Below are 10,115 nucleotides of genomic sequence, written 5' to 3'. Positions count from 1 at the left end.
TGTGAATAATATCTTTATGAGAGTAAGATGCAGAAAATCACCCAACAATAGTTAACACATTAGTCACAGAAGAGAAACTAAAATAACGTAATGGACTTTGGCATGTAATAGTTCTTTTTTGCTATAAAAATAAGGATAACACATGCATAGCTTTGTTCGCATCTCATATCCTGAAATCATGTGCATGAAGAGGGACTTAAGTGTGTTAACAAACCGAGACTTCAAATAGGCAGGAATAAAATAAGACATCAAAGAGAACAAAACAAGAACTTTTTTTTTTTTTTATCAGCTTTTACTTCCAGGAAGGAATGTTAAATAATAAGAAAAAGAGCCAACTAACTAGCCAACTTGAGGACACCTATCTAGGATGATTCCACTTTCAGGAAAGAGATTGCCCAGAAGAAATCTTTCTTTAAGATTGACCCAGTCTGTTGATATTCCACTGCATTCATAGGGATTTATGTTAAGATCCCAAATTCTCCATCAGTAATATGCAGAAACCACAACCTCAATCACCAAGATTAAAAATGTTTTCAAAGGAAATAAAACTGGCGTATTTCTGCATTTGTTTTTGATTTGAAAGATGCCCAAAGAGATTTTTACTACGAAAAGAGAATCTATTTCTTTGAAGAAAATATCCAAGTTTGACTTTTATCTATAATATTATCACCATTATCATTATTACTCTTACGTTATTGCTTCACCTGTCTGTTTACTGACAGTTTACTGAGAGACTACAGAGAGGTTCTTGACAAGTGATGATATCTCTGGTTTAAATAGCTCCACTAAGTTTCTTGTGATGTAAAACTGACCAGAAACTTCTAGAAATAGGGGGGAAATACCCTCAATGTACTGCAGCCAGTAAATGAAGTGTAAGAAAATAAATTCTGTGATAAAAGACCACACAGAAACTTTTCAGGGAAGTGGCAGCTTAAGAGATTGGAGGTCTTATAGTTCCATTGATGAAGGAAGCATGCGTTTCTTCTTCAAAGTGGCCCAAAGAGAAAGGGTACTATATCCCCTTTAGTAGCATGGATGAGGGGACAGAACAGTTTCACTAAGAACTGTGTGCAGTTACAGCTTTCGAAGCAATGGAGGTAGTGCTGAGTGAGGTCCAGGATGTGAAGGCCAATTACTGTCTGGACTCCACCTCACCCTCTACGTATGAGAAACCTCTATTCATCTGACAGCACAACTCAGGAGTAGCTTCCTGTGAAGTCTACGCTGTTGTCCATCTCCACATCCTCCCTCAACGCCATCCCTCTCCTCGGTGTTACCTTTGTACTCTGCGTGCACACAGTCAGAGGTCTCCTAACATAGCCTTACAACTGTCTGTGCATGCCTTGCTCCTTGATTGACCCTCATTCATTCATTCTGTAACTATTTCTGAAACACCTGCAGCTCCAGGCTTTCACTATGGACTCCTTGAGAACGGAGGCCATTTTGTTCAATTCTGTCCCTTCAAAACGTATCACTATCCCTGGCTCCTGGCAGGTGTTGAGTAAATATGAGGTGTGATAAAAAAAATACAGTGAATGTTTAAATTAAAAAATATATATATATATTATAGTAAAAGACACATTGTCATCAATCCCCCTCAAAATACTTCACTTTGAACTCACTTATCCCATCGTTCCTACCACTTCCTGAAGTAGTTCTGGAAGTCCTCTTTCGTGAGTGTCTTAGTTGTGCTGTCGTGGCTGCCTCGATGTACCAAATTGATTCAAAACATTTTCCTTTCATAGTCATTTTGACTTTGGGGAAGAGTCAGAAGTCACATGGTGCAAGATCGGGTGAATAAAGTGGATGAGGATACACCATAATGTTTTTATTTGACAGAAAATGCTGTACCAGAAGTGATGTGTGACATGGAGTATTGTCATGATGGAAAATGAAGTAAAGATATTCACGAAAGAGGACTTCCGGAACTGCTTCAGATAGTGGCAAGAATGATGGGATCAGTGTGTTCAAAGTTAGGGGGAGTATTTTGAGGGGGATTAATAGCAATGTGTCTTTTACTAAAATAATTACTAAAATAATTTTTTTAATTAAAGTTTATTGGGGTGATAATTGTTAGTAAAGTTACATAGATTTCAGGTGTACAATTCTGTATCACATCATCTATAAATCCCATTGTGTGTTCACCACCCAGAGTCAGTTCTCTTTCCATCACTATATATAAAATAATTTTTTAATGTACGTACGTGGTTCTTCATTGATTCTTGTCTCAGCAGTCTAAGGCCAGCCATTCCTCTGGGAAGCGTTTTGCTACAAGTAATTTTTCTCTCATAGCGTATTCCCCTGCCTTAGGCCACTCGGATATGAAGTTCACATCTATAGAGATAATAACCTTACTGCTCTCTGTACTGACCAGCATGGTGTGTGTGTGTGCGTGTGTGCACTCATCTACTCTGAATATGTTTAGAAATAGTCCACATTCTTTTCTACCTCCCCCCTTTGAACAAGAATATCACACATTTGATAATTATATCTACGAGAGTAACTTGAAATAATTTTCTACGTTCTTCATAAAGGTAATTTTTTAAAATTAACATAGTTTTTAAGTTTAAACAGAAATCTAATTCTGTTTAAATTGTGGATCTGCTTTACCACTTTCAAGGTCAGGACCTGGAATTTGAGGTCTAATGTTGCTGGACATTTTCTGACTATTTCTAGAAAAGAGTTAGTAGAATCAGATAAAATTAAAAACAAAAACAAAAAAAAAAGAATTGTGATTTTATACTACCAGAAAGTAGGTAAGAACCATGAACGAAGTCAGGAATTCAGTCATTAATTTGTTGTGTGACTGCAGGTAAATTCTTTCCTCTCTCTTCAGTTCCTTCACTTTTGATCCCTGAGTTGAACTGATTCATTTGGAGCACCCAGTCCCATTAAAACTGACCTCTCAGCCAGACTCTGATTCCTATGTCAAAAGGTTCCCAGTCCTAGCCTTAACTTATTTTATTCTTTACCAAAAATCAAAACAAAACAAACAAAATATACGTGTTAGATTTTATAACAAATCTGTCAAGATTCTTCATTTTTTAAAAATATGGTCACTTCCTTATCTCCATCAAAAGAAGTGATTTTCATGTTAAAATACACCATGATGGTTTTGTTTCTTTTGCAGTTAATGAGAGGGATCCCAGTGTGCGGGGTGTGAGGAAGGCTAGGTGGGAAAGCAGCTGGGAAGGAGGGAGAGGGTAGATCATGGTGAGGTGCCACGTTTAGGTAAATAAATCCGACTTTGAAAGCAGGATGAGAACTTGGAGCTTTGTAAGTGGAGAGGATTATGTGTGAGTGGAGGAGGAGGAGGTGACAGTGGTCCCTGAAAAGGCAAGCAGGACACTGGCCCAGCTTGGGGATCTGACACAGGAAACCAGTAACAGCCTGGCCGCCCTCCTGGGGACCAGGATGCATAACCCATGCCCAGCTGGGGCCCCTGATGCCAGGGCTCAAAGGCTCAGGCTCAGCCCCTGAGCTCTGAGAATAGAGTAAACCCCAGGAGCTGGACGTCAACCATGTGCTCTGAAGCGTCCATACAGGTCCGCCGTGACAGAGGGTTTTTGGTGAACCTACTCATACTTTCGCTATTTGAATATTTTCTATCAGTCACCTGGATCTGCACATCGCTGGGTCTTGAGGACAGATCTGTGCGCCAGGATGAAGGACCAAGTAGGATTAGGAAAGCTGTGGGACCATGTGGTCTTGGCCTACAAGGCTGGGAAATACTTTTTGTGTAGGGAGAGCAGAAAATCAGGGCTTTCCAGGCAATGCTGACGTGGTGTTAAAGAGATGACAGGACAGAAGGGAAATTGGAAAAAGAAAATAAATCTATTTTGCTGTAGAACATAGCTCATGTTTGAGAAGAGTAGAAAATGCGGCCTAGAAGTCATAATGGGAGGCGACTTGAACTTTCCGCTCTAAAGCATGTGTGTCATGCTGGAAGCAATAAGGAATGACTGAACATTTGGGAATAGCCCGAAGTATCAGCTTCCTTTAGCTGCTGTAACAAACTACCACCAAGTTAGTAGCTGACACAATACAACTCTACTGTTTATCTTATAGTTTCAGAGGTGAGAACTCTCAGTAAATCAGGGTCGGCAGGGCTGCATTCCTTCTGGAGGCCCCAGAGAAGCAGCTTCCTTGTGTTTCCCAGTTTCTAGAAGCTGCCTGCTTTCCCTGACTCATGCTTTCTTCCATCGTCCACATCAGCAGTCACAGCACTCTGACCTCTGCTTCCTTCTTCACATCTCCTTCTGTGACTGGGTCTCCTGCCTCTCTCTTTCCCTTTTTATTAAGATTATATTGGGCTGACTCTGATAATCCAGGATAATCTCCCCATCTCAAAAATCCTTAACTAATCCCATTTGCAAAGTCTCTTTTGCTATATAAGGAAACAATCACAGATTCCAGGGATTAGGGTGTAAATACTTTTAAGGGGCCATTATTTTGCCTATTACACCCAATCACAGCCAATTACAGAGAGTGCTAAAATAACATTAACAGAAAACATGTGTTCAATATGTCTTATGTACCAGGCAATATTCTAAATTCTTCACATGTGTTAGCTCATGTGTCCTCTGAGCAACCTTCTGAGGTATCTGAGACACAGAGAAGTTCAACGGATTGGCCAGGTTCACCCAGCTAGGAAGGTGTGGGACATGGATACAAACCCAGGCCATCAGGTGCCAGAAGCCATAACTGTAACCACAGCATGATGTCACTTCTGAAGTGACGTGCAAGCTATCCAGTGAATTGTTCGAGAAAGTATCTTTGCTCCAATCTTATTTCTTTTCCTGTTATACATCTAACCCTCTGCCATTATTAATCATGAGAAATTATTCCAACAGAATGGAGAGAGTGACAATACTCCCGAATCAGCACCCTTTCAGTAGTGGTTGCTCACATTCGTGTTTTCAGCAAACCATGATGTTACTATAGAACAATAAGATAACCTGTCTCACAGCCAATTGGGACCTGAAGCTGTGGCCTAATCACTGTTCAAATAGTCCACCTGTGATAAAGCTTCAAGTATCTACTCGAAGCGAAATGGGATTTCATTGCGTTCTATTTTACGTCCCCCAACATTGAAGACTAGAGAAACGGACTCTTAAAACCTGCGTTCCTTGCATTTAAGGATGATTCTGATATAAATTGACTGCCTACAGCTGCTAATATTTGTTAAATACAGTGGTTTCTGGAAGAAAATGAAAAAGCAGAGAAAATAGCTCAGAAGAAAACTCACAATGAGCTGCTGATACGATACACAGGGTGTTTCTGAGAGAATCTTTAGAGTTGGTAGAATTAAATTACTGCTCTGGGTATCTATTTTTTAAGGAAAATGTGTATTTGCCTAATCCAATTTCAGCATAATTCATATCCCTGTAACACTCCGAGAACACTGGCATATGGTTACATGAGATATAAATTGGGAGTATGATTAAAAATCACTGGCGTTTCGATTTCAATTATATTTCACAAAATAGACTCCAGAGAAAACTGCACAAGCAAGACCACAACCCACTGCAAGATGACAGTAGAGAAAAATCCCCTAAACACACACACATACACACACACACACACACACACAGAGGAGCCCTCTGCAGATCTGACCAGGCACCATATCCCCCAGGTGAACTCCCAACACTTCCTCTTGGTAGCCAGCCAGCGCGGCTTGATTTGACTTGAAGCCAGAATACAGAGGTCGTGGGAAGCCATCTGTGATGACTGACCCAAAAAACAGTCCAGCCTTCCAGAAAGTTGGAATCAGAACTGGGATCAAATCGCGGCGATCAGCTGGACCCTGAGCAATTTCGTTAATCTTTCTTTAAAAGGACTTTGCAAAATAATTGTAAAGACTGAGTGAGAACGTGTTATACATTTTTTGACACATACTAGGTATCAAACCTGTGTATTTTTAGGCCGAGGAACTTTGCTTAGAACTCAGATCAGTCATCTTGTTTTCTACATCTTTCTATCCCTAAGAGCCTGGCAGGATTCCTGGCATATTCTAAATGCTCAACGTATTTGCAGAACTGAAAATGAAGATTCGAGCTTTCCATTTTCCTACTCTGAAACCCTTTTGAACTCTTCATGGGGCTATCGCTCCCAAGTGATGAAAAGGGGGAAAGGTAAAAAGGAATGATATTCATTAAAGTAAGATTTTAAGAGCAAAATTAAATTCTTTCCTTCTTAATCTTGACAGATGGGAATTTCCAATTTCATCATTTTGTTTTAAGGAGCTAATACGGAGTTCATAAATCTCAATTACTTCTGTGGAGTTAAAATCAGCCACAGGTCTGCTAAGCATAATTCCAATCTTTGTTCAGCCCTACAACCTTTATTAAAACAACAGCGGATGAGAAGGGCCAAGTCATATTTCAAGCTTAAGATGACATTATGACAGTGAAATTTTTTTCTCATTCTGGTCAGAGTGAAGTTGGAGCACAGACCAGGCCAGGTCCCCTGTAAGATGCTGTGTCACACACTAAATTGCACAGTGCCAGCAGCTTTAGAATCGGCCTCAACTGAGTGCCTAAAATCGGCCAGTCTCTATGCATAATCAATAAAGAGATCAATTAATAAATATTGATGCTGCTAATAAAATGCTTTCCCTTTCCCAAACAGAATATATATCATATATAATCATATATATTATATATCATATATATCATATATGATATATAATCATACATATGAGATATATATGTATCTATATATATATGATATATATATCATATATATATATATACATACATACAGACGATGCCAAAAAAATGTATATACATTTTAAGAAAGGAAAAAACTGTATTAAAATTACATTGATGGTAACCACTTTGAGCCCCTCTTGTAATTGCAGAAGTCAAATGTGACTTCTATTCATCTTTTGTTATTGGTATATATTGAGTATTACAATTTTAATACAGTTTTGTCCTTTCTTAAAATATGTATACATCTTTTGGCACCCTCTGTATACAAGTATATATTCTTAGTCACTTTTCCAGATAAAAAAGAATGGAACCCATTTCCTCCATAGTTCCTTGTTTTTGTTTGCTAGGGCTGTCATAACAAAGTACTTCTGAATAGGTGGCTTAAACATCGAAATAACAGAAATTTATTTTCTCATAATTCTGGTTGCTACAAGTCTGAGACCAAGGTGATGACAGGAGAAGTTTCTTCTGAGGTCCTCTCTTGACTTGCAGAAGACGGTGTCTTCATATGGTCCTCCCTCTGTGTGTGTCTGTGTCCTCATTTTCTCCTCTTACAGGGACACCAGTCACACTGGATTAATGCCCTCATTTTAACTTAATTATCTCCTGAAAGACACTGTCTTCAAATACAGTCACATTCTGAGGTACCGAGGGTTAGGAATTCAACAGAGGAATTTTGGGGAGATACAATTGAGCCTGTAACCCTCCTTAAAATCCAATCAGTGCCCAGTTCGGTAGATTCTGCTTCCCCAGTTACTCAGAAATCTGTCCATGCTCCTAGTGGACTGCACTGCATGGACCTTTTCAGATGTACTCCACCTAGCCAAGCAGTAGTTCAGGCTGTTTCCTTTCCCCCAAATCTCTCCTCTATAATGTTATCTATATCAAGCTCCAACCCAAATCCCAGGTGCTTCTCTCACCCTAAGCCCCGTCGCTCTTCATCACTTAGTTTACACTGCACCCCAGTTATCTGCACCCAAGAGGCAGGGTGGTGCAGTGGAGCAAAAGGTGCTCTGGCTCCAGGTAGACAGAGCTTAGGAGCACAGCTCTGCCTGCACTAGCTGCTGACATTTGGGAGGTCAGTAAACCTGTCTGAAACCCAGTTTTCCTTACCCGTAAGAATGATCTGGCAATGCCCATCTCCTCGGAGTACTGTGAGGACGAAAACCAATTAAATACATTAAATGTGCTGAAATGTCTGACACAGCAGGCACTCCAAAACACTTGGCATTGCTGTCTCCCTCCTCTTCTGCTTCTCCTCCTCCTTCTTCTCTTCCTCCCCCTCCTCTCCCTCCTCCTCCTTCTTCTCATCGTCATCATCATCACCATTACTACTACTACCCCCACTACTACCACCACTACTACAGTGTTTCTTACTTCCCACCGGATGTTAGCATCCTGAGCAAAGGACTATAATGTGATCACCTTTCTGTGCCTGACAGCAACATGACCAGGGATTTTCATATTTCAGTGCTCGACAAATATTCATTAAATTCATTTTAAGCTCCTCTTCTGAGACCTCCTGCAATCCATAATGTATTACTTGGCACTATAAGGAAGGTATTAATCTCTGTAATTGGGATGATTGATCATAATTCATAAGACTGCTTTGGGGCTTAACTAGAACAATCTTTATAAATTACAAAGTGTGATACGAACGCTAGCAATCCTTTAGGAAAAAAACTACCAAAAAAGAGATCTTAAAAGGTGTAGCTGTCGAAAGGTAAGATGGGATGAAGGTGAGTGTTTAAGGTGCAGGTGAGGTTGAGCACCTGGATGAAGGTCTCTGTAAGTGTCACCATACGGAGGGGCAGTGAGATCAGCCTGACTGACACAGGTGAGGTGCAAGTAAGCTCACGGCCCAGCATTGTGTTAGGCAGAGAGGAGCATGACTCCTTCCCCTGCAGGGTAAGGGGTGGGGGGACCCAGATAAAATCAATACATAAAAATATAGGCAGAGGAAATGTGAGAATATCCCAGCCTTTGGCTGAGGGCCCACGGGAGTTCTGTCTGAATGGCAGGTAAGTTACGGAATAAGGTATCCAAACTGGGGAGCAGACACAATGAGTGCATCAAAAACAAACTCACTAACTAAAAGTGATTAATTAACTAAAATGTTTATTAACCACGACGCTAGGCCCTTGTGTAACAGAAATGAGTGAATTGAGATTTCCTGCCTCCACAATCTAGAGGTGGAAACAAATATTTCAACAAGCAAATGCAATACAATTTTCTGGATGCTGAGATAAAATTCTACATGGGGTGGAGTGGGGACATGGAGGAACGAGTATTCAGTGATACCCACCTTATGTGACCAAATGTGTATCACAAAATAACCACAGTGTTCACCATGTAATAGTTTCTTAATCAGTAATATTTATTCAAGTGAGAAGAGAAGAGTGGATTTAAGCTGTACTGGAAAAATTATAGTTTTAAATCAAATTGACTTAATATTGTGTAGGACTTAGTATGTTCTGGTCTTCATGCAGAGTCTCTTTTATGATTATAGTATATCCTGTAATCCCTATAACAGACCTGTAGTACAGACACTATTATTATTTCCATTTTACACATGAGAAAACTGAGCTTTAGAGATGTTATGTACCAGCTCTGGTATTTATTTGCTGAAACCTGCAGCCTTTCTAAACTGCAATCAGAAGACAAAATATATATAAGCCACAGCAACTGGAAAACGAAGGAAAAATTCCAGAAAGAAGACAGGTAGAGCCTTAAATTCTATGCATAGACTCTCCCAAATCTCTGGCTGAACTGTATGTTTTGGATGCACTGGGAGCATCCAAGCACCCAAGCTAAGGACAAATGAACTAAAAGAACTGAGGTTTGAGCTGCCAACAGAACATAGTTCAAGCCCACACAAGTTAATTACCACCACCAAAAAAAATTACATTCTTCACAAGACTATAATAGAATCTAGAGTTTCATAACATAAAAATTTCAATGCTATAGATATGATCCAAAAATATTTGACACACAAAGAAACAGGAAAATATGATCCATCTAGAGTAGGGGTCGGGAAACTATGTTCCGTAAGCCCAATCCAGCCCTTGACCTGTTTTGTATGGCCTGGTACTTAAGAATGGTTTTAACCATTTTAAGAATTTGTTGATGGAGAAAAAGAAGAAGAGGAAGGGGGAGAAGGAGGGGAAAGAGAAGGAGAGAGGGGAAGAGAGGAGGTAGGGGGAGGAAGAGGGAGAAAAGGAGAAAGAGAGGGAGAAGAAAAAGTATATATGACAGAGACGGTATGAGGCCCCTAGCACCTATATTCTACTATCTAGCCCTTTACAAAAATTGCTTGCTGAACCCTGCTTTAGAGGACAGTTGATGAAGACTAACCCTCAACAAGCAGATACTAGAATTAGCAGATAAAGATTCTGAAGCAGT

Source organism: Rhinolophus ferrumequinum, chromosome 13 (genome assembly GCF_004115265.2).
Source record: "Rhinolophus ferrumequinum isolate MPI-CBG mRhiFer1 chromosome 13, mRhiFer1_v1.p, whole genome shotgun sequence".
Taxonomy (NCBI): domain Eukaryota; kingdom Metazoa; phylum Chordata; class Mammalia; order Chiroptera; family Rhinolophidae; genus Rhinolophus; species Rhinolophus ferrumequinum.
The sequence above is the reverse complement of the archived record's forward strand: the minus strand, read 5'-3'. Positions refer to the sequence as shown.